This window comes from Danio rerio, chromosome 22 (assembly GCF_052040795.2).
Source record: "Danio rerio strain M-AB ecotype USA chromosome 22, GRCz13ab, whole genome shotgun sequence".
Lineage (NCBI taxonomy): Eukaryota > Metazoa > Chordata > Actinopteri > Cypriniformes > Danionidae > Danio > Danio rerio.
In genome coordinates, this window is record NC_141042.1 from 19213440 (window position 1) to 19239730 (window position 26291).

Below are 26291 nucleotides of genomic sequence, written 5' to 3' on the forward strand. Positions count from 1 at the left end.
AACGGGCGTCACGGTGGCCGGCGATTTGCGCTGTTGCCTCACAGCAAGAATGCCCCAGGTTTAAGTCCTTTCCAAACCAGACGGCTTTTTTGTGCGGAGTTTGCTCGTTCTCCCCGTGGTCGCGTGGGTTTTCCCCGGGTCCTCCGGTTTCCTCCCACAGTTCAAAAACAAGCACTCTAACAATTAATCCAAAATATTTTAGCTAAACTCTGAGTACACCTTCAGCATCCATATCTGACACTTAGCTACAATAAGCAAGAGGGGGAGTCATCAAGATCTACCTGAGCTCAAACTCCCCTCTCGCCTTGCAACTGGAGGGAGCCCAGGGCTCGAGGATCTTATAAGCTCAGGGCTCACTCCCGGGACAGCACACCAAACTAGCTTTATTATCAATCATCAGCTAAGTGTAAACTCTTGAAATGAAATCAAAGTAAAGTCTGTATTTCCACTTTCGACAGTAACCATTTCAGCTCGTGTTCTCCAATTTAAAAGCACATGCTTGTTAACTGATGTTGCAGCGGAAAGCGTGATTTAAAAAAAGCATTTTTTCTTTTTAAAAAAACTGTATTTGTAACGCAAGTAAAGCAATTTAAAATGTAATTTGTTACATAACTGCATACCCCATAAAAGTAATTAGAATACAATAACGTGTTGCTGCAGAACGCATTACACCCAACTCAACATGTGACATGAATCATGCTTGTACAGTCTGACAATCCACCCAGCGCTTTTGTGTTTAATAGACATCAGGCTTGGCTTAAACAAGGCTAAATTTGGTAAAATTTTACAGATATAGAAAAATAGCCTAAAACTAGACTAGTCATCAAATGCATTAGACAGACTTCACGTGTGTAGTCATTCATTTCTGCTTTTTTTTTGATGACTAGTCTAGTTTTGGCTTATTCTTAGACATAAATTTCCCCTGACAGCCAAAAATAATCTTATTTTAGTCAAGACATCCGTGTTCAGACATCTATTTGACTTCCTTTAAAACACAAAAATGCTGAAAAGCAACAAGCATAAAGAATTATTATAATATAATAATACATAATGGACGGCAGGGTGGCTTAGTGGTTAGCACTGTTGCCTTACAGCAAGAAGGTTGCTCGTTCGAGTCCAGGCTGGGCCAGTTAGCATTTCTTTGTGGAGTTTGCATGTTCTCTCCGTGGGGTTTCTCTGGGTGCTCAGGTTTCCCTAACAGTCCAAAGACATGCAGTATAGGTGAATTGGATGAACTAAATTGGCCCTAGTGTATGAGTGTATGTGTGAATGCGAGAGTTATGGCTAGAGGGACATCGGCTATGTAAAACATATGCTTGAATAGTTGGCGGTTCATTTCACTGTGGCGACCCCTGATATATAAGGGACTAAGTGGAAGGAAAATGAATGAATGAATAATACCAAATATAATTATATAATCACACAGTATAAGTGGCACCATCACCAGCAATCAAGCGGCTGCAGAATACAGTTTGCTAATGGACTACAACTCCATACATGCACTTCACATACACACACCTGTTTCTAGTTCCGATGATGACACACACACAGACACAGCTGAAGCTGCTCAAAGACTGATTAGAAGGACTATAAAGACAGCACACACACATGGTTGCTGAGTCTTGTTTATCTGTTTGTGAACTTTACGATGGGTTTCCCTTGCCTTATCTTGTCTTGTTTCTGACCCTCACCTTGTTTGTTTGTTTACGTTGCCTGCTGCCTGTCTGTACTGACCATTCACCTGATATTTGACAACGACTCATTGACAATGACTATTGCTTGCCTGACCATGCTGTTAATAAAACCTGCATTTGGATCTACGCACCCCTGCTGTCAGCGTCACTTCACATTACAATAAGCAAAAAGCAAGCATAATTAGCAACAATTCATCCCAAAACTCTTTCTACATGCACAGCTAACCGTTTACCATACACATATATATTAGTAATACTTGAGCATGCTCTCATATGTAAAAAGTGTACCTGATTGTTCTTTAAGGGCACTTGGTGAAAATAATTCTAGAGTTACTGAATTGCAGTTTGCACCAAGGGGACGGGAGTGATGATTAAGAGAATAGCCTGCACGGGTCAAAGGATCATCTGTCCCTCTCCCTTCTCAAGCCAATGTGCACAGATCAATACATAATATCTTACAAATTGAATTCGACCTGGATCGACCCAAAGAGGCGGGAGCCCTGCTCTGCGATTTGTAGAGAGCTTCACTGCAAATCCTGATGATCAGCATGGATTGAGTGCATATCTGTATGTGTGTGTGTGTGTTTGCATTTTGGGTAAGTATAAATAGGTTTGTGACATATGGACGGTGTGAGTAATGGAAACAAAGAGGGAAGAACAGCATCAAAAAGCACTTATTCACAAATAATCTTGATTACTTACAAACTGTTTAAGCTGCACTGCTGTGTCGGGGAGTTCCTGTTTCTAACTTCCTCTTTTATTACCATAAACATGTCTGTGTTAAGGTTAGTCCATATTGCTTCAACAAACATTAGCAGGGTTAGGATGAACGTTTACCTATAGATAAGAACTCTGTAATCATGTAATTCCAAAAGGTAATAAAAACATGACAGTCTATGATAAGTTTGTGCGAGAAACAGACTGAAAATGAAGTTGCTAAAGCTCATGGAGTAGTAAATACCACTTCCGAATCATTGTTTATGTGCACAAAGTTCATCTAACTTTCAACTTGTGTCTGTGTTAGGACTTTTTTTATACCTCAAATGAAATTCCAGGCTGTGTAAATTCATATTAAATTTGACTGTTTCGCAAGCTGTATTTTGGTCTAACAGGAAAATCTGACTGTACCTTTACTTACCGAAAGCTTTGATATTAGTGTTATCTTTAAAGAATTCTTAAGTGTAATGGCAATGTCCGAATCATGAATAAATCATCCCTTTGAGTCATATCTTTTGAATAAATCCCTTGATATGGTTCACAAAAAATGATCAGAGTGATTCATTCACAAATCAAACTGATCAAGTGAGCGCTTGTCAAGATTTATTGTAAACTGTAGAAACTACTGACACCAGCATCTACAAAAACTTCAAATAAATTTACATGACTAATGGTGCCAATCTGATTTCACCGAGTAGGACATGTTCCTGGATTAACAACTTTGTTGATTCTGGAACAACATTCCAATCAGCCAATCAGAATTAAGGAATATGTTTAATGTTTTTGTTAAGTTTAAGCTTGCAGTTAGGTTTATTCACTTCTACATGATTGTTATCCAGCTAATATTCCTCTCTGATTTTGTGAATAATTTACATTTATGGTTGGGTTTAGGGGTAGGGAATAGGTATAGATTACATTTATGAATACAAATGATGTTCCAGAATTAACATAGATGTTAATCCCGAATCACATCCTACTTGGCAAAATCATGACGTGCGTGTAAATGGTGTGCTAAACTCTGAAATTAACTTTTAAACCAATTTTCGTGTGTGAAAAAACACACAAAAAAACTTGTGTTGACTCAAACAAAAATACAAAATTGCAAAACAAATGTAGCTACTGGGACGTATTTTGCTCTTTCCAGAAATGTATATATGGTACGTAATCAGAATGAGCCAGGGCTGGGGAGTTTACAAGTGTCGAGTCCTGTAAAGTAGCTCTTGTTTTGTTCTTACTATATGAATGTTTCTGAATAAGCGAGTTTTAGCTACTTTGAGGTAGCGTTCAGAAAAATACAAAACACCCACGAAGAAACATGACACAGAGGAGCATAAAAACCTGCTGCCAGCTAGCAATTTGGAAGTGTTGTTGCAGAGCAACGCAAACAGCACGCAGAAGTACAAATGCACGGCTACATGCAAGGCAAGCACGGTGGGTCACGGCGATCCCTCGACGCAGAAGTATAAATCAGCCTTCAGAAACAGCTTGCATACGCTGTAATTAGTTTTTTGGAATCTGATACAAAGATTATGTAATACAAAGTATAGCTTTATCAACGTGCATAGATAAAAAGCAAGATATTAAAAACTTTCAAGGAATTCAGATGCTGATGACTGTTAAGTGCGTCATCACATTCTTGTGAAAAGTGTCCATACACTCCAGTTTTGACTCAAACATGTTTGCAGAGTGCACCTTTTATGCTTGTCTGTTGCCTGCAGGGTTTCTGTGTGAATATCCTCAAACAAGCTTCTGTCAATGTTGGGAGTCTGCTGTAGTGTTGTCAGTAGTTTCTGATTTGTTTTTCCATATCCTCCATTTTTTTGACTGTGAAAGTATGAGCCCATGAAATTTCTATATACTGTGAAAACACATTGTTGCGACCTATGCTTTGGCCTTAAGTTTACAATGTTTGTGTAAAGGCAGCATTATTTTCTACTTCATCCTAATCATTTGATGAACATCTAACTTATTGTAGGCAACAGATAATAGTGAGTATGAACATAAATTTTGGTCACAGCAGTATCATACTTAATGGAAAATAATGACCAGCAATTTCTTATTTTTACAACAATAAGCCTGATAAACAGTCAGGTAAAGTTTTTGGATTGTCAGAATTTGCTCATTTTTATTGTGAAAGTGTGTCAACTAGCCTTTACATAGGTTGTTTTTATAAATTATAATGAATAAAGAAGAAAGTTTTGTGTACGTATTGTGAAAATTCCTCATTATTTTATGTTTTTTTTTATGTAAATGGGTTTCAGTTGGTTTTAGTGCCAATCATGAAAACCATAAAACTAAATAGGGGCTCAAGCGGTTGCAACAAGGTCAACTGAGTAATGCAAAGATATATTTCTGTGCACATATATGTGCCTTTATCCGAGAGTGCGTGTCAGCGTGTGTGTAAATGTGAAACTGGCTGCTTTCCAGCGACGTGCCTGATGATCTCTTTGGGTGAAATGACTGTTTCTCTGAAGCTGTTCAGATACTTACCAGAAACCATTTTTTTTATATCTGTCAGACATAATTTGCAGCAAGAAAGGCACATGCACACTCATCAGTGCATCAACACTTTTTTCTTTCACAGAAACCATGGCAAGTCATTTAGTAAATAACCGCATGATGCATTTCTCTGGGTTAAAGTGAGACTACGATAATTGTCGCAATGCTTGCAATCTTTGTGTTGCATTGCATTAGAATAAACGAGCTCTCGTTTTTGGCGTTGGCGGGCAGGTTGTTTCTGCATATGCTCACCAAGGTTAAAGGCACATTCATTTGAGTCCGTCCAATTGATGTCTTGCGATCGATTGAACAGTGAGGCTCTTGGCCAAGCAACACACCTACTCCCATGAGTGCTGGAGCACGGTGTCCGCCACCCCATCGGTCACACAATCACCAATGTCTGAAAGACCTTCTCCACGTTCAGCATCGGCCCGCTTAACAAAATCCTTATTGATTAAACCTCCCCCCTTTCTAAAGAAAGGCGAAGACAGCACTCCGGGGTTCTTGAATGATCCCTCCATGAACAATTAAATCCAACTGAGAAGTGTTTATTTTGAAGGTTCCTCAGACGCTAGCTAGAGGCCTTTCTTGTGGCCCGGAGGGACTGGATATGGAGGATATTCCAGTCTCTGATGGAGATGTGTCTGTAAGTAGGTCATCAAAATGATAAAGTGACAGGGAAAAAATGCTTTGAATTATCTAGCGATTATTTATTATGAGCAGTACTGAATGATGAAACAGGTTTCATCCGAACAAAGAGGTTTTGAAAAGGTGGAGCATTGTATACTTAGGCATGAAAATATACAGAAAGGCCACTGTGGAAATAGATTCCTGCATTTCAAGATTTTTGTTGAGATTAAACACCCCCTGTTTTCAGGTGACTAACATTTAGAAAGGTGTGAAACTTTTCTGACAGTTGAATATTTCAAGCATCTATTTAAAGCCTGATTTGTTTTATTGGGTACTCCCAGTTCTCATAAACAGCAGTGCGATTTCAGTGTTAACTCCAATATCCTAAAGTGATTTACTTCCATACAATACATGTTCCTGGTTTTATTAAGATTTGTTGCTTGTTATTTAAAAAAATAAATCTTTGTAATCAATCCTAGCTCAAAAAGTATATTTCGCTAACTTTCCCATTAACTATTTGCTGCATTTTCTATTTCTCACGTGTAAAGTTCCTTTGTACCTGCATGCTATCAAATGGCAGTGTACTTTAAAAGACCGAGCGTTCAATGTTACTAATGCATAAAAATTAAGCATACTTTAAATTGGATTTGTGAATTAACGAACGGTGTTTTGAATTTACGAATTGGATTTGTGTATTTACAAATTGTGTTTTTGATTTCCGAATTGGATTTGTAGATATTATGAATCATTTTTTAAATTAGCAAACTGGATTTGTGCATTAACAAATTGTGTTTTTGATTTACAAATTGGGCCGTCATGGTGGCGCAGTGGGTAGCACGATCGCCTCACAGCAAGAATGGCGCTGGTTGGCATTTCTGTGAGGAGTTTGCATATTCTCCCTGTGTTCACGTGGGTGACCCTAGATTGATGAAAGAACTAAGCCAAAAAGAAAATGAATGAATTTACAAATTGGATTTGTGTGTTTACAAATGGTGTTTTGAATTTACGAATTGGATTTGTTATTATTATGAATTGTATTTTGAATTTACGAATTGGATTTGTGTATTTACGAATTGTGGTTTGAACTTACGAATTGGATTTTGTAAATGTGAATTGCGCTGTGGATGTATGAATTATATTTTGTGAATGTATTATTTTAAAAACTGATCTGGCTCCATCTTTTCCCCTCTTCTCAAACCACTGGCCTAACCTCTTCTCTATGGCACCATTATGGTGGATTACGCCTACTTTTTACAATTGATTAAATTTCTGATCAAACTGCGCAACTTTTGATTGGTTAGCATGAACTAGTAAATTTTGACACTCAAAAAGGTTAACACTTGGCTTTAAATTTTTAGAGTTTTTTAGAAAAACATCCTTCAGTAGTCTTTATTTAACTAATAATGAGTATTTTTTTAAACGAGATTCATATCTACAACATCTAGCGTGATCTTTCTATATTTCCTACATAAAATAGTACATCAATTGAACCATACTTTAGTAAAGTACATGAATGAATCTACTGTGGTAAAGTTGCTATAGTAACACAACAACTACAGTAACAAGAAATGCCCTTATTCTGTAGTTTTCTACAACTATAGGGTATATTTAGTACAATACATTACACTTTAATGCAACAAAATGTAAGTATACTACAGTATTTATTACAGTTTATTAAAGTTAATGCTATATGCGGTAGCATTCATTTTTAAATAATAAAAATAAGAGTTTTAAATAATAGGTACAGCATAATACACTTTATTATATGGTTCAAAAACACTCTAGTGTTTACTATAATTTACTACAGTATTTGGCCAACATATTTTTTTAATGTTACAGCTTTTTAAAACAATGAATACGATACATTTTTTTTATTTAAATAATTCTGAGCTGTTTCAATGACAAATATTCCATCAAATTCTTAATTATACATGAGAAAACAGACATAAAATGTCCTTCACTAACATACTAATCTTAAAATCTTGATATGCAAAAGCCCACCTATCTTAACATGAAGCGAAACACCTTGACAAGCTTGATGCTAAGTATTTTCCTTGTTTAGCCAGTGGGTGGTGCCTGCTAGTTCTTTACACATCAAGCCAGAAATGCTTTAGTATGTCACTCAACCCCCAAAACCTTTATAGACACACATCCGCACGCGCACACACACACACACACACACACACACACACACACACACACACACACACACACATGCAGCACCTGTCCTTAGTCCCTCATCAGCGTATTTCTGTAAGCCCAAGTGGGTGGCTGGGTGTTAAGACCGGGCCGTATGGGAAACCAAGCTGTCCGTATGATTATCACAGAAGAGGACTAACTGGGTTAGGCAGGTGGGGGTGGATAACAAGAAGGGGGTTGTGATGCGTACACATACACATCAGCTGAAATCCAGACATTTATATTCGCCGAAACAAGCCCTGTGGTGAGGATGGCACTGTTTTGGTTCAGTTCAATGGCAAACACTAAAACACAAACAAATCACACCTCATTTCAATACCCAGAAGACTTTGCCCAGATGACATTTCTTTGATTGCAGCGTGAAAGGAAACCACTGACTCATTTAAATCAAGGTTCGTAGACAAGAATCTGGAGCGTAAATTTCCAGTAGAATGCTGATGGCAGTGTTGTCCATCGAGACTGGTGGTTATTAAGAGAAGATGAGGAGATAAAGGTCAGCGGAAGGTCAACATAAACGAGTTTCACTCAGGTCCTCCTCATTGATCTAGACTGCAAACAGAGCTCTTTATGGCAGCGGTGTGGTAAAATTAACAAGCAAACATCACAAAAATCACTGTTGAAGACGACATTTACTGCCATTTTTGGTTTACGGTATGGTAATTGCATTGTAATTAGGCAGCTTTGTTAAATAAACCTCTTTGGTAGAGTTTATGGGCAATACATAAATGATAAAATAAAAATGGATAAGGTTTAAAACATTTAAATAATTATAAATACAAACACTTAAGATGGATTTAAAAATATTCTTTCATAGTTTTATTTGCATTATACAGGGCTCAATAATAAGGACTGCCCGATAGCCCAGGGCCAGCGTGCGAGACGATCAGGACAGTAGAAAGGATAGTTTTATTTAATCGTTTAATCGAAAATTTAATTTGGCTGCGACTGTTGGTCAATTGTGAGCAAATACAGTCTTGGGGTGCTTTCACACCTAGATATATGTTTCGGATCCTATCTTGTTTGCCTAGCGCAGTTCGTTTAGCATATGTGAAACCTCGCACTCGAATCAGCACCAAATCAATCGGTCCGAGATCGCAAACAACTGATTGCAAACTGCAAACACAAACTGATTGTAGTGAGAAAGCAAAACAATCCAACGAACAAACGAACCAGGCTATATCTCAGTGTATGGTTGTGTAATAGCCTTAAACATGTAAATGGCTATGGTTTGCGACATCCCCTCTCATTCATTCTGTTTCGAGCACGGATTGTAGGCTAGTATGACCTACACGGGGCGACTTTTTCAGCTTTTAGGAAGGCCGTCCTTTATTCTACTATAACGTAATGGTCACCTACCGGTCGTGTGAACAATCGAATTACCGACTGCATGTTTGACTATCACTATTAGTAGAATAATACTGACTTCGTCCATAGTTTGCCGTGAATGTGTGGCAAGATTCCCTCATGTCCTCTGTGGCCTTTTCTCACTCCCCCTTCTCTCATGCCCCTGAAGAGAGAACGGGAATGTCATTTGTACCGGTAAATGTGCGTTTCATGGCGAATTGGAAAGTGAAAGCATGCTGAAATATTACAGAGTGTTGTTAATCTCTTAGGAAAATTTACCAAAATAACCATCTAATAAATTTTCCATATTTTAATCTTATAATATTTTGTTTTAGGCCTATTGTTTTGTTCATTTCTGCACTGACATGTCACCTCGAAATAATAGATTAATTCAGTAGATACATTTACAAAATTACAAAACCTGACAACTGAAATGAGGCTATGTATGAGAAGGTCTTATATTTGGTGACGATGTCTGTAAGTGTCAAAATTAAAGTGCACATTTTCGCTTTATAAATAAAATCTAAATTCAAATAAATTTTAAAAAGTGTATTTATGCAATTATGTTTGGTTTTTGACATGGAATTTAAAATATGTGGCTAACAAATTGCTATTACTTCTCTTTTATTGGTGGGGCCAGTGAAAAATGTGGCAGGTCAAGTAAAAATCTGAACCATATATATATTGGTTTCTTTATGCCAAAATAGATTTACGATGCAAGACAATACTGATAGACTGAGATATATAGATAAAAGAAAATGAATACATTTTAAAAGCTAATATGGATTTTAAAATGTACTTGCATCAACAGTTTTAGCTCCATATATTTCCAACACACATTTTCAAAATATGTTCACCTTTTCTGGCCATTTAAACACACTTTAACATTAATGTTTTAACAAAATACATATTAAATTAGAATAAATTATTCTACATGTGCCATTTGCTACATGAATTTACCATATACTTTGGTCAGACAAACACAGTTTTGCCAAATGGAAGTGAACTGAAATGACTCTGAAATGTCAGTCAGAACATTAATCAAAGAATGCTGTCAAACAGTCGTAAAAAAAGCACCATCTGCTTTTTAAGTTACGAAGGAGGTTATGCCAGAGAGAAAAACACCCTTATATTTAAAAACTCATCCTGCGACTACAAAAAAAAAAAGTCTTTCTGAGAAGACAAACATCAAGCCGTGGCTGTCATGTAGCATTTCTGAGTGAGCGCTCTAAAGTTCATCCCCTCCTTTGTTTATTTTATGTCTTCGGCAGCTGTTCTCACTCGCTCTCTCTGTGCGCGAAATGACGTCAAAACACAGCGATTCGCAAGAGCTCCACCAGGGCTCCTTCTTTCAGTTCGTTACCATAGCAGCCGTTCCCACTTCCTGCCAGAGTGAGGTTTCCTGTGTTCATTCATTTCTTTTCTCTCTGTTTCTCTCTTCTTCTTCTTTTTTTTTTTTTTTTTTTTGAGGCCTCAGCTGGATTTAAAGCGCTGTGTTTACAGTACCATAAAAGGACTTTGGTGCATTAAGTCAAAGAATCTTGGCTTAGTGGAATCTGGAAGTCAGATAAAGCATCCATGCTGTTCCTTGGCATGCGTTGTAATGAATGCTATATTTTTTTGGAGTGGTTTTGAATGTGCAAAAGCTACCGCCACAATGCTAGCATGCCGTGGGTGGTTGCCAGAGCTTTGTTATACGGTTGCTAAGGTGTTCTGAGCAGTTGCCAGGTTCTTCTGGGTGGCTGATTAGTGAAATTGTGCATTTTTGCTTCTCTTTGTTTATTCACATATATGTTATGTGAGGAGTATGTTATTTTAATTTATTTTTTAATTCAAAAATACCTTGGCATACAATTGTCTTATTATCACATGATTATTAAGATAAGTATAAGTGTGGTAAAAAAGTAATAAGGAAATAATGTACAATATTTTACAGTGTGTTTCCATGCAAAGATGCATATTTGTGGGATGTGCTCATTCGCAATAGTCACATCACAAAGATAGGCAATGTCCAATCTGAATTATAGTTGAGCAGGAGCTACAGAGTTGTATTTAATCACTGTATTTATCTGGAATTTATTAGATTTATGCAAAAAAAAAAAAAAAAAAAAAAAACTATTCTTACATAGAATTTTTGTTTTGTTTCTAGTCCAAATATCTACATTTCGAGCAAAAACAAGATTATTTCATGAGCCCCACTGACAGATAATTTCCTTAAAAAAAGCAAAAACACTTCATTTTCTCATATTTGTTCAGACGGTGAAAACTAAATATTTGTACTTGGTTAGGATTTTTTTGATATTTGGACTAGAAAAAAAAACCAAGTAGTAAGAAAAGCGTTTATTTATTTATTTATTTTTGCATTATGATGATTACATTTTTTGCACTTGCATACTGTTAAAAAGTCAAATAGAGCTATTTAAGCAATCTGAAACTGTATTCATAGCCTATCGCTGAAAAATATAATATTGCATTATCAGATTTTTCTAATATCGTGCAGCACTAATTTGATGTAAGCACAAAATTGGAAAAATCTAATACACAATCACATCCGTCCCATCACACCCATTTTTTTATATCATCACATGATCTATAAAAACAAATAAACACAACAATTTTGATGCACAAGCTGGAATTTATTATGAAAACTTCTTTCCATTGTAGTCTGCAATTTTTCTTATTAGATCAAAAGGCCAAGCTACTCACCTGCACATTTTAAACCATTCTAAACCATTAAACCATTGCATCTTACCCCCGAACATGCTCAATAATGTTTATGTTGTGTGACTGGGCTGGCCAATCCTGGCGCACCTTGACCTTTTTTGCTTTTAGGAACTTTGATGTGGAGGCTGAAGTATGAGAAGGAGTGGCCCTCTCCTGTGGTTTGTAATATAATGGGCAGCACAAATGTCTTGATACCTCATGTTGATGTTGCCCATCCATCTCCAGATCTTTTGCGCAGCCCCAGACTGAATGTAACCCCAAACCATGATTTTTCCTTCACCAAACTGATTTCTGTGAGAATATTGGGTCCACGCGGGTTTCAATAGGTCTTCTGCAGTTTTTGTGATGATTGGGATGCAGTTCAACAAATGATTCATCAGACAAATCTACCCTCTGCCACTTCTCCAAATGATCAACTAGAAGTCAAGTTATTATTTGTAGCACTTACAACTGAGATAGACGACAAGACTTTTGTCAGGTGGTGTACAGCAAATTCACATTTTGTTCACAATGCTGTTTCCATTTTAAACCCTGCACACTTCATAAAGCCCTAAATACAAAAATGTACATTTTTAAGGCTTGGGGTTAACATAATGCATTTTTGGATTCTAATTTTTCAGTTTCCAGTTAAACTATAAAAAGACTTTTTTAATTTTGCTGCTGCGCTTGTGTTTTGCAGGGATTCCCCCACTGCCTTTTCAAATGGGAAACCAGTGCACCTTGTAAAAAAATACATTACATAAGCTTAAGATTGCCTTCATTCTACTGGTATAAACATGCAAATGTGCATTTTAAAAATATTACAGGTTTTCTACAAGGTGGGCCATTTATGTGGATACACCTTAATAAAATGGGAATGGTTGGTGATATTAACATCCTGTTTGGGCACATTAGTATATGTGACAGGGCTTGTAAAGAACTTATGAAAGAATAAGTTACGTTAAAAACCAAGTAGGGATGCAACGATTATAGATTTTGGTTGCACGATTTTAGTCTGAGAAATAATCACGGTTTCACGGTTATCACGATTATTATACATTCATTAATTTCAAAACACTACTAGATTAGAAATTCACATGACAATATTTTAAAGTGCTATTTATTGCTGCTCAGTAACCAATAAATACATCACAAAATAATATTAAAAACAAGCAATAGTCCATTTCTCTCTTTGTGCTTAAAAATACAGTTGAAGTCAGAATGATTTGCCCCCTTCGATTTTTTTTCTTCTTTTTTAAATATGATGTTTAACAGAGCAAGGACATTTTCACAGTATGTCTGATAACATTTTTTCTACTGGAAAAAGTCTTATTTGTTTTATTTCGGCTAGAATAACAGCAGTTTTGAATTTTTTATGAACCATTTTAGGGACAAAATTATTAGCCCCTTTAAGCTATATTTTTTTCTTGATAATCTACAGAACAAATCACTGTTATACAATAACTTACCTAATTCGCCTTACCAGCCTAGTTAACTTAATTAACCTAGTTAAGCCTTTAAATGTAACTTTAAGCTGCATAGAAGTGTCTTGAAGAATATCTAGTAAAATATTATTTACAGTCATCGTGGTAAAGATAAAATAAATCAGTCATTAGAAATGAGTTACTAAAATTATTATGTTTAGAAATGTGTTGAAGAAAATCTTCTCTCCGTTAAACAGAAAAAAAATAAACAAGTGGTCTAATAATTTAGGGGGGCTAATAATTCTGACTTCAACTAAGTAAACTTTTTGACATTTAAACATACATAATTTTTACACTGTAAACAAATGACAGAACAAGTAATAAATAAATAAAAAATAGTATTTGTCTAAAGCAGGGCTTGAAATTAACTTTTTTTTTTTTTATTTGCTCTCAACTTCAAAACTTTTAGAAGCACTCACCAAAAATGAATGAGCACCACTGCAAATTCTTTATTAACAGATTTATTATATCTGAAAACAACATCAATCAGGACTAACAAAAACCAGAAACAACTATCTAACTTTGTGATGGCTTATTGATATTTGTGCAATAATTCCAGAATTAATGTCTAATATTTATAAAATATTAATGATGCTGATGATAATAATACTAACAATGAATATCAATATCATACTGCCTTGAATGAGAGTTGTCTGCTATAAAAAGTCCTACTGTTACATTATGACAATTAAATCGATGGTTTGCATTAAAAAAAATCAAGCTTTGTTGTAAGAAATATACATTTAGTACTATTGTTTTTATACACAAGACAATATAATAAGCAGAAAGAACGGACAAAAAAAGAAAGGAAGAAAAGTCTCACTTCTACCACTCTTTAAAGGTTTTGTTTTCGGTTTGTGTCATTGTAAATGCTCAGTCTCCTTATGCGCTGATTTACATTTTTCTGTGTTTATGGAAAAAAGCAGGAGAGTCAACCCAATATATGAGCGAGCGGCGCAGATCAGCCTTATCGTGATGACCACCTGTGCAATACCGTTCTTTGTTATGAGCTGAAGGTTCAATTTAAACTTAGTAACGTCGAGCTTCTTTGGCAAAGATCTATACTCTGTTAGATTTTACATTTAGCGTCCATTTGCGCTGAACAGGTAGTGAATGCAGTGCATCGAGATTTCGGCCATTAAACAGCTGATCCACTCCGAGTCTTTCAGCACTCTCTTTGAAAACACTGGATTGATCTCGGCTGGCGGATCAACATTCAGCGCATGTTCTGCGCCAATATTTGTAACTTTAAGTAGGGTTGCAAACCTGTGTACTTTTCATTGCTTCTTCCTCAAACTTCAGCCGTTTGTAGTTCCCGCGGTCAAAAAAGCCACATCTCAACTACTGCCCCAGAAAAGCATGAGTGCTTTGCGTCGCATGCGAAACAATGATTTTGCACAGGCTTGCCTTAGTTAATAGCCTCAGTCATAGTTAATCCAATGTGTGTGGTTATTAGTCTCGCTGTACAAACTAGTGCACAGTAGGCATGACTTTGTTTAGTTGCTGCAGTTTTGTTCCATGCAGAAACGCGGTGTTGAGAAGCCCTTACGATTAATCAACCGTGACAAATTAAAGCGTGATTAATAGTGAAATCGGTTAATCGTTGCATCCCTAAAACCAAGCGCACCATTGTTTTTCATGTGAAACTCTTAATAAGTTTATTAAGATGTATCCATATAAAACAATATATATACTATACTCCTATTCATTAGTTCATTTCCTTCAGCTTAGTCCCTTTATTCATCAGGGGTCATCACAACAGAATGAACCGCCAACTTATCTAGCATATGTTTTACACAGCAGATGCCCTTCCACCTGCAACCCAGTAAGTATACTCTTATTAGCCTTATATTTAAGTCCCTAGATGTGGCTCAGAATCTTTCAACATAACATTAATTCACCTATTTTGTCACATTCCAGCTGAAATTTTTTAAAAACGCTTGTTAGCAAAGTAACGCACACCTCTTCTCAAGAAGCCATACAATTTGAGGTATCATTCACGTCCCCAAGCACCACTAATTTGTGCAGCTCTCAGCCCACTTTCATTAGACGTGACACTTCTTGCACATCTTAGACACTTGTACCCTTCAAGCACAGTGCAAGGGACGGCACCTTCTGCACAATACAGGTCAACCCTGATATCTATTATGCAGATGAAGATAGCACGAAAGGGAGCTGCTTTTAACGGTGCTCCTTTAAATCAACACCTGCACGCGTTGCATTAGAAGCTTTGTTTTCCCCAGGCCATGGGATCCAGCTGCACAGACAAAGATTTACGTTGCAACAGTCGTCTCTTTTGGGTTTGCACTTCTCCGCACTAGCAGAGTAGATGCGCCTCTTTCGGGTGTGCGTGGGTTGGCTGTATTTTCCACTCAGTCAAACCTCAAGGATGTTAAAGTCTCACCGTGAAGCACGAGACAAAAACCACAGGCTTCATTTTAAGGTAGTTGCACGAGGTCTCCTGGATTTGCACAGTTGGAAAGTCTTTCACAGGGGTGTTCCTGAGGTGTCGGAAAGGGCTCCATGCCAAACTTTAAATGCCAAGTGTCTTTAAATGGCACATCTAACAAGGACGCCGGCTGTTCTTCACAAAGTAATGATATCCCCCAAGTTAGGCATCCAAAAGTTGCTCCTAACCAATGATCTGACATTTAACCGGGGGAAGGTTCTTGGAGCCGATGGTCTGTAGAGCCTTCAGAACCACCTGTTTAGGACTGAAAGGATGCCTTGGCCTTCCTCGTAGCGTGTAACACAATAAATCATGTCATTTGCAGAGCCTTGAGGAGCAACACGTAACACAATTAGCTTCGAAAGACCGTAATTAGACCGCAGATCATTTGGCAGGGTTCTGTCTATAGTCGAAAACAGGTTAGGTCATGACCGGTAAATGAGAGGCAGCGATTATTAATTTCTAGGGTAATGTTTATGCTGTTCAGCATGCACACTGAAGCGAGGTGGTTTTGGCCTGCTGAAGCATGTGTCATGTCATCACGCTTGTTAAAGGTCACTCGTGAGGGGGCTCGAGAAGCGCTGTACTAGAAAGATGAGGACAGACCACACTTAACGCGTCCCACATAGGTGTGACACCAAAAAAAAATGTCCCAGCGCTAATTATACAAACCACATACTGTTAAGTTAATGTCATGAGATCTGGGCTAACAACGACAAAGCATACATGATCACTGATGAATAGTCAACATCTGAAATCTCTATTACTTCACCAGAAAGTCTGGTTCCATGCTACAGTTGATTGGCCATGGTGGTGGACCAGGGTCAAAGGTGAACCCTGATGTTGTGAATGGACAGCTGGAAAAGCATGAGAACCATCCAGAACAGCTTGGCGTAGTCCAAAAGCAAAAGAGAGGAACAGAAAGGAAAAACCAGGATGGTATTAAAGGTCTATTCAGCCTCAACAGCTGCATAAATAAGATGAAATTTTAAACAGATCACCATTCTTCTCTTGCAACGACACAGGAAACTAACAGACGTGGATGGAGAGCAACAGATTGCCTTTTAAATCACATGAGGGTTTTCACTTTGTGTACTCACAAAGTAAAACTTCTGTAAATGTACAGCAATGCATTTTTAGTCGTTTCACTAATTAAGTAACAATAAGAGCATGTATTGTTTGTAGGGGTGTCACGATTTCGATTTTTAATCGAAATCGATCGAAATTTATGCTTAATTTCGATTATCGAATCAAAAAATATAATCATCGATGCTGCCACACACCCATGTCACGTCAGCTTGGCTTGCCAAGCGGGAAAAAAGCAGGCTTGTTGAAGTGCTTGTTAAACTGCAGAAGCAGGAGACCCGTCGACAGAACTTAAACCCTCTCCTCTTTCAATGAAGTCGCCGGTGTGTAAGCATTTTGGATTTCCAGTGAGTTATGTTGACAACGTTCGTGTTGTCGACAAAAAAAAAAACAGTTTTGCAAGCTCTGCTATGTACGTATTATGTACGGTTCGTCCGATAGACAACACCGGCATCGCGATCCTCCGCCCGCCCTGTTGCAAATCCGCTCGCGAAAAGTACTTACTCAGGCCCTGTTTACACTGTCTTTGTTTTTAAATGGCATTTTAGAACGACAACGATTTGACATCCACAGTGGCGTGTGGCATTTCTGAGCAGCCCTCCTTCCTTACTACCGCTGAAAATGCACATCATGTGACCACACAGACGCACACACAGCCATGCGCTCGAGACAGCAGGTCCAGGCAGTCAGAGGACTGCTTCAATATTTCACTCACTTGTACTTAGTCATTTTAGCGAACACCTCAGATACTGTTGGCTGGTTCCTGTTGGTTGTGCGTCTTTTTTACCGACGCCATTATAACGACACAGATCACTGCCTATTCACGAGTCCCGCAGAAAAAGTGATTGACAGGTGGTAATTATGTGTGTATCTTGCCTTTATTCATTTACTGTATGATTTGTTTATGGGTAAAACAAAGACCATGCAGGTCAGGTAGTTTAAACGGTAGGCTACAAATAATTAATTGGTCATTAATTAATTATTCATAATCGAAAATCGAATCGTGCCTTTAGAATCGAAAATGTAATGGAATCGAGGATTTGGAGGATCGTAACACCCTTAATTGTTTGTATGTGCAAAGCATAAACAAGAGTACAAAATCTATGTTAAAGGGGTGGTCCAAAGTGCACATTTAAGGCTTGCTTGTGTTTATAAGATGCAAAACAATGTGTGCTCACGCTTCATTTGTAAAAAAAAAATCATGTTATTTTTTAAATTATCTAATTTATCGACTCTCGGATCTGCTCCACTCCACCAAGAAAAGCGTCGCACCCCAACAAGCATGCGCTTTGCCTCTGTTGTGTAAATAGTCAGCAGTTTGAGCCTGAATTAGACAGAAAATAAAGAGAACAAAGCTGAACCTTGTGCCTGCTCTCTAAAATAAAACCTGGCAAGTGTCTTTCATAAATATCTGGATTATAAGCATGTGTAAGTAATATGAATTACATGATGATAATATGAATATTAAATAAATAGCAGCCTCATAGAGTGACACTGCAGCATTGGTAATGATTGTGGGTTTCTAAAGCAGTTTGACGGACAAATATGAATTTGTAGCTAAATTGTTAGCAGTGCCAAACAGCATTTCCCGTTGTTTACACCCTTGTTTATGTCCTCGCTACAACATACCGTTAACGCTAGAAATCAAGCAATAGCTACATTGTAAAAAATGCATCCTTTCACACAATAATTTTGAGTTGGGACAACATGAAGGAATTAAGTTAATGAAATAGTTTTTACAAATTTAAGTAGATTTTTTTTTACTTTTAAAGGGCCATAACACCCCCCACTTTCGGTTAAAGTCTACTTCAGAATTTTTTCAAAAAATGCATGATTAATGGGCGTGGAGCTCCACAAGCACGGGGAAGGAGTGGGCGTGGCCAGCAGGGGAGAAGGGGAGCGAACAACTATTGTTGACAGTTAGCTCACAAAATGAGACAAACCGTGAGGAGACGCATGAGTTTATAGTTCACAAAGTTAAAATGCAAAGAAATAAACAGTAATTTAATGCCCTGCTACATTTGTAATTTGTAATTTCATATACACATAACCACAATTTATATCATTATAAAGATAAGTGTGTTCATGTAAACACTATAAATGAGGATTCTCCCTCGATCCCCGGGTCTAAATTATAGATCTTGAATGCAGACTCAGTGCAGCAGGTCTCCTGACCTGTCTATTTTAACCATTAGCCCTGCTGGTAATATAGAGGATTTAGGCAAACACAGCAGCACGGCGATGTGTCTGAATGTGAATGAACTCCTGATGAAAGTCAACGTCCGCCATTCTTCAATTCTCGTACTGCTCTCCCGACAAAAATGCTTGCAGCACACACACAGCTTTGCTGTATCAGCCCTGACAAGATCGCGGGGAAAACACATGCAACAAACCCTGTGGATCATGGAAACAAACACATACAAGCCTTCATGAATGGCTACTGCGTGCCATGGGTCCATGTCTCACAGTTTGCTTGAAACTGGCAGGTCTTCCTTGCCTTCGGAAAGCACGTGCTCTCATGAATAATTAAGCAGCCGGCTCTTCTCATAAGATAAGAAAACTCCGCTATAAATAATAATGAGAAACTGACGCGTCATCATTGCACTTGCAGTACTGTGCTACATCGCCGATTTTGATCCCGCCCCAAAAATCATTTTAAACCCGGAAGCTGAAATTAGCTTACAAAAGCTCAAAATTATCCAGTTTTCCCCACAATTAAAGCTGACAGGTGCTAACATCGTCTTAACTGATGCTCAACACACACACACATCTGTTAATATTAATATTCCATTATCTCAGGAATTGTGTTGTATCAGCTAATAAGTACAAACAGCAAACATATTTTTTTACTGAACTACTACTGGTCTAAAACTTGGTTTTAAAATTTTGTTTTTTTAAGTTTACACCTAAATAAATACAAAATGCTGTGATCAAATACAGGTACATGCACACAAAGTACCATTTGTCCCAAAAGTGTCGATGTCACATGACCCATCTCAGCTGTGCCCAGTCGAACCATGGAAACGTATTCATAACTCAACCTCAAGATCTTCAGTTTGTGGTGTAAGGCCATGGCCACAGGCTCATCTCTGTTCCTCATAGCTAAGTTTCGTTTTAAATGCGCAACGCTAACATGCACTAACTGCAGTTTTCTTCTCACCAGCTGGGTGTGGAGGCAGATGCAAAGCTAAGGCAGTGCATAAAAGGGTTGTCTGCTTCTGGGAAACTTGTGTGACAGAAGACTTTTAGCATTACTGGAAACTTAGTTAAAAGGTTAGCTTTCCAGTTTTGCTTGGGCAGCAGATTTTACTATTATAGAAGTAGGATGTAAAAGGTTCCTGTGCTTGCATGCACTTGGTTTTAAAGTTAAGCTTTTGTTTTTGCATATCCTAATAACCGCATTGATGCAATTTTGTAAATATGTTGCATATGTGGAGAAATGTATATTAGCCGAATGCTAATGACATGCTAAAAATGCTGTAAAACCACTCATGTCAATGTCCTGCCATGCTAACTGGCTTCTGGTTTAAAGCTATGTTAAGAATTCTCTTTGGGATCTTCCACACCTTTCCTCTTCATTACTATTATTATTATTAATAATAATAAATGCTAATAGTAGGTTAATCACTTTAGATTTGCTAAATGGGGAAACTAATTATAAAGTTTGCAGCTAGAAAGGCTGCGTAAAACATATGCTGGATGAGTTCATTACGCTGTGGCGACCCCAGATTAATAAAAGGACTAAGCCGAAAAGAACATAAATGAATGAATTGTAACATTAAAAGTATCTTTAAATAAAGCAATGTAATGAAGTGTTAGCTACTAATCAAATCTGGATTTTAAGAACAGTCCCTTTTCACATGTCAGGGTGTCTCAGTAGCAGAAGTCATCATATTTGTGAAAACTTACAGCGCAGTGAATGAGAAAATACAACAAAAATTTTTTACTATCTTATTTGGTGAAATAATAAAAGTAAAACTCCACAATGGTGTTATCAAGACATTCAGAAAAAGGTTAAAAAAAGAGTGAGACTTATAACGGCAGCCAGAGGAGAGAATAACATCAAATTTACTGTTCTATCCCATTAACACCGCATTAGAAACACCGCGCACAAGCAGTAATTCGTTTTTATTTTTTTGTAATTTGAAGCAAGGATGAGACTATACATTCAAAAATACATATAAATGTTCACACGTTATAAATAAATATATATATTAAAACATTCAGGGTTTAAAATGCTGATGACCGTTAAACGCATCATAACAGACTTGTGAAAAGAGTATGTATGCTAATGCTGCATACGATTACTAGTGCCTGTAAATATCATTACTGAGGAAATATCATATGGAACTTGGCCATGCAGAATTGGTGGATTTCCCTCTTTTGCCAAGAAAAACTACAGTAGCTGCTTTTGGCAAACCACATTAGTAAACAGCCATAACTCATTCACCATAACGAGTAGGAAAAAAGGATAAACAGACAAGTATTCATTTAGCAGATGGGTTGTTGACATGTCAAGTGGTGTATCCTGCAGTGACATTTGCTATACTTCATCAAATATATCACTTATTAACCATGGTTTTAAGAAAATTTAATCACTGTTGTTAAACCAGAGACACACATTCATTGTGGTTTTGCCACACTATAGTCACAGTATTTGGGTTAAAATTGGTTACAAATGCTAATATTAAAAAATATGCCCAAACTATGCCAACGACCATGGACCATTAAAACCATGGTTAATTATCATTATCTATCTATCTATCTATCTATCTATCTATCTATCTATCTATCTATCTATCTATCTATCTATCTTATAAATAGTACAATAATCAAGGACAAATTCAACGCACAAACTAAAACAGGCAAATAAGACAGACATTGGCGGTTACAAATGTAAATACATGCCCATTTTTCTTACCTTATTTCAAGATGTCCTACTTCCATTACGACTGCGTTGGTAACAATTTTGTAAACACATGTTGCATATAATTTGTGTTTGTTTATGCCAGAAATGTGGGGAATGCTTTCTGTGGATGTTTAAATGCGACAACGGCTTGCGTAATTAGCGTACGTACGCGATCAATTCAGGTGCAGCTCTAGTGTTCGCGCTAGTCGCCCGCATGCTAACCATTGAACACTGAATGAACGATGACGGCGATTCGTTGCTATGGTGCTCAGACGCGCCAAAAACTCTCCACGACTGTACACATTTGTGAGGGAAGCTATACCGTTTTACAATACAGGTATTTCTAACATTTTAATAATTTCTATGATAAAATTGCTTGGTTCCAATGACAAGTAAATGAACAATATTAATGTTATTAAATCAGCAGAGCAATACATTTATATTTAGAGACTACAATGTATTTAGAGGCTCAATGTTTTTTATTTCTCTCGCAGCATGACTACGACATTATGACGAAAAACAAATGGTGGTGTAACGTTACATTTAAAATTTAGCCTAAAGTTTTTATTTACCTTAAATTTTGCAAATAGTGTTTTCCAGCGTGCTCCAGGATGTAAAAGATACGATTAGTTGTGCATAAGAGTAGTTGGCGGTTCATTCCGCTGATAAATCAGGCACTAACCCTAAGGAAAATGAATGACTGAAGCAATATTGCAGAAGATTGTTGGAAGAATTTATTTTTAATATTTAAGCCACAAGTATTTAATCTGTTTTTTAAATTTTGATTCAAGGGCATAGATTTGCTCTTGACATAGGTGGAGACATACATCGTTAGAGTTGCATTGATTAGCACAAATTCTGTTTAATGCCTTTAAAAATATGAATAAAATACTCAATAATATAAAATAAACACTTAACATTACAAATAACAATCTCGTCCCATGCTACAAAAGTCAATTAACATGATTTTACTGCAGTCAGGCTTTGAGGAGGTATGAATGGAGAGAAATTTAGGCATGTGACGCTATTAAACTGTTTTAATTGCACTGCCTTGGTTAATAGTATTACAGTGAACTCGAATCGAACTTGACTTTTTACACATGTAGGTTACTAAGGGTTGACGGAATGTTATTTTATTATTTTGAAGTAAATTAAATTATTGATAGGGACGTTTCATTAATTCCTGGATACTGGTGGGGATATGTACCATATGTTCATGCCAATTCTACACCCTTGGTTGGTTTAATTATATTTTAAGTGTGAACTTTTAAGGAATGTTTAGATGGCAATGTTTTTGAAACATATTTTCATACAGATCATATGCTACTTTATAAAAAAAAATGATTCCAGTTCACATTGATACATAAAAACAACTGAAATGTTGCATTATACTTGATTATATATGGCAGGTCTTGGTATTGTCACTTTAAGTAACACTACATACAGTTGGTGCACACATACATTACACCAAGCCTACATTTGGGTGTCAGTTTCTCGTTTTTAGGAGAAATTATGACCATTTAAAAAGCTCACTTTGCACATTTTTTTTTTAATGTAGCCTTTTTAGTAACAAAGAATGTCGTCATTGTGCAAATTAATAAGCAAACACATCAAATGTTTTTTAGGTGAAGTGTTAACCATATTGTATTTTGTCACATTGACAACCGTTTGTATAATCACAGCTTTACCGCAAATGGTTAACAGTGGTGTGTAGTAACAATTAACAAATACTCAAATTACTGTAATTCAGTAGTTTTTCTCAGCAATTGTAATTTACTAAGTATATTTAAAAACATGTACTTTTACTTTCGCTTGAATACATTTTAGTGCAGTATTGGTACTTTTACTTAACTACTTTCCTTCAACCTGCAGTCACTACTTTTTTTTTTTCTTTTCTATGGGGATTAGAAAAATCAGTCCTGTAATTCCTGTCCAATCAAATCACACATAGAAGGAAAATCTCATCATAATGCACTACCTCAAGACATGAGTGATTTATAATTGCAGCAAACTGATTAAAAGTATTCGAAGTGTCCAAGAAGATGTCCAAAATCTTCAGACACGTTGACCCAGAGATGCATGTCACTTATGAGAAGATGACGGATGTTTACTGTATGATGACCGAAATGGCCTTAAACACTCAGCAGGCACAAGATGTCAACATGATGGTAGATTGACGTTGTACACCAACGTCATGGGGACGTTGCATTTTGTTTGGAAATGAAAATCGTTTTGACATGAGAACTTAACGTCAGGTCAACGTCAGTGTTCAACATCCAACCTAAAATCAACCCCTTTTGATGTTGTTATTGGACATCAAAATAATGTTTTCCTTAGACGCTGGCTAGGCATTGAATTTTGGTCACCTGACATCACAACCTTAATCTAAGCTAACATTAACGTCTTATGACGTTATGTGTCTGCTGGGCAATAACTAAATGCACTACATTCTGTGTATGAAATGTGCTATATAAATAAACTTGCCTCGCCTTACAGAATGTTACGTTTACACATTCATTCAATCATTTTCTTGTCGGCTTAGTCCCTTTATTAATCCGGGGTCGCCACAGCGGAATAAACCGCCAACTTATCCAGCAAGTTTTTTTACACAGCGGATGCCCTTCCAGCCGCAACCCATCTCTGGGAAACATCCACACACACACATGTACACACACACACACATACACTACGGACAATTTAGCCTACTCAATTCACTTGTACCACATGTCTTTGGACTGTAGAGGAAACCGGAGCACCCAGGGGAAACACACGCGAATGCAGGGAGAACATGCAAACTCCACACAGAAACGCCAACTAAGCCGAGGCTCGAACAAGCGACCCAGCGACCTTCTTGCTGTGAGGCTACAGCACTACCTACTGCGCCACTGCTTCGCCTGTTTACACACATCCACAAATTAGATGTAAATGCATCAGCTTTTAATAACGTATATACTTACTACTCTTGAGTACTTCTGAAAGGTCTACTTTTTACTAATATTTTGAGTAATATTTACAACAGATACTGGTCGTGGGGAGTGGAGAACATGAGTCTGATTCCAGCGACGCTCCAGGGACAGACGAGTCTTCGCTGAGGCCATCTTCCAGCCTCGACCACGGCGAATGAAGCTCTGCACAAGACTTTTGGCCAGCGGAGAAATTAAAATGGTCATGCCCAACTGAGTCTGGTTCTCAAGGTTTTTTTTCTTCACTCCCATCAGGTGAAGTTTTTTTTCCCTCTCCGCTGTCGCCACTGCCTCGCATGGTTCAGGATTGGTAGAGCTACGCATCGATGAATTTGCTCTTCAGTGTTTGAACTCTCAGTAATGATTAAATCACAGTGAACTGAGCTAAACTGAACTGAACTTAAACACTAAAACCTGAACCACACTGTTCCAGTTACTATGACCATTTATGTGAAGCTGCTTTGACACAATCTACATTGTAAAAGCGCTGTACAAATAAAGCTGAATTGAATTGAATACTTTTACTCTACTTGCACTACATTTTTAGGCAAGTAATAGTACTTTAACTTAAGTATGGTTTTCAGTACTCTTTCCACCACTGATGGTTAAACTATAGCTAGTATGGCAAAACCATAGTTGATTTGTGATTATTGTGATTTAACAACAAATCTTTTTTGTTTGTTGATAAACCATGGTTAATTTTCCTAAAATTATCTCCATTGGTCCACTTGCATTGTTCAATTTACTTGCACCAGTGAAAGCAGAGCTAAAAACCCACTTTGAGACATTTAAAAAAAAAAAAAAAAGATGTTTTATAATTGTGTTTGGCATTGCAGATTGAAGGGACCCAGAGGGAAGTCACCCACATACTATTTCCGAGATGACCCTTCTCACTGGCAGGGCTTTTAAATAGAGCGGTTGGAATTAGCGTGCGTGGTGTGTGCTGGTAATCTTCATGACTTGAAAACCAATTTGATCTCCAGTGTTCCTGTCTGTTGTCTTTATTCTCCGCAGATGGCTTCCTCTTATGTTCAGAGATATTTTATTCTCAGTTCTTTGGGAGAGAGTGGGAGCTTTGAGCTGAAGACTTCTCCTTAAAACAGCATGTGTCTGCACACCACTTGCCTACTGTACCAGCCAGTCCTGCGCTCACCCTCAATCTGTCATCTCGTCTCAGCTCTCGGGAGGAGGACGGACTAGCTGACAGATGGGGGGAGCGTTGGAGTCTCATTCGCCGTCACTTCGCCCGATCCGGCTCTGATCTGGCACCCCTGTGGTTGAGCGAACAGCAGACACAGATAAATCTGTACACTTTAAAGCTAGCTTTCATCATGAAACCTGCGCAGCTGCCCCGAGACTCCATCATACAGTACGTAGATGCAGTACACCACCCTGATTATACGTAAAACAGAGAACAAAATAATCTATGAGGTTAATAATTCAACTGTTTTCAAATGTAGTGAGCTACCATTAGCATTTTAGCACATTTAGTAGCATTTTAAGTGAGTGCTCAATTAATTTGCAGTATTTTAGCTACTTTGTTTCTTCAGAACTGTTTTTTTTCCACCAATTTAGCATCTACACCAGACAAATTTGAAACTAACTAGCTAAATG

General features: G+C 37.4%; 1 long non-coding RNA gene across 9 annotated transcripts in view; it reads right to left on the reverse strand.

Annotated features, from left to right (window-relative positions):
- Positions 1-21975, reverse strand: part of LOC147831552 (uncharacterized) — a 138616-nt gene extending 116641 nt beyond the window's left edge. For 5 of the 9 annotated variants that reach the window (XR_015521888.1, XR_015521889.1, XR_015521887.1 and 2 more), the window contains exons 1-2: positions 21727-21948; positions 9163-9246 (exon numbers count right to left, since the gene is read on the reverse strand). This is a non-coding gene — a long non-coding RNA (uncharacterized LOC147831552). Of the gene's footprint in view, positions 1-7183; positions 8024-8117; positions 8199-9162; positions 9247-21726 lie in introns of those variants that run through there. The other 4 variants (XR_015521891.1, XR_015521895.1, XR_015521893.1 and 1 more) reach the window with 4 other exon arrangements.
- Positions 21976-26291: the final 4316 nt, after the last annotated feature.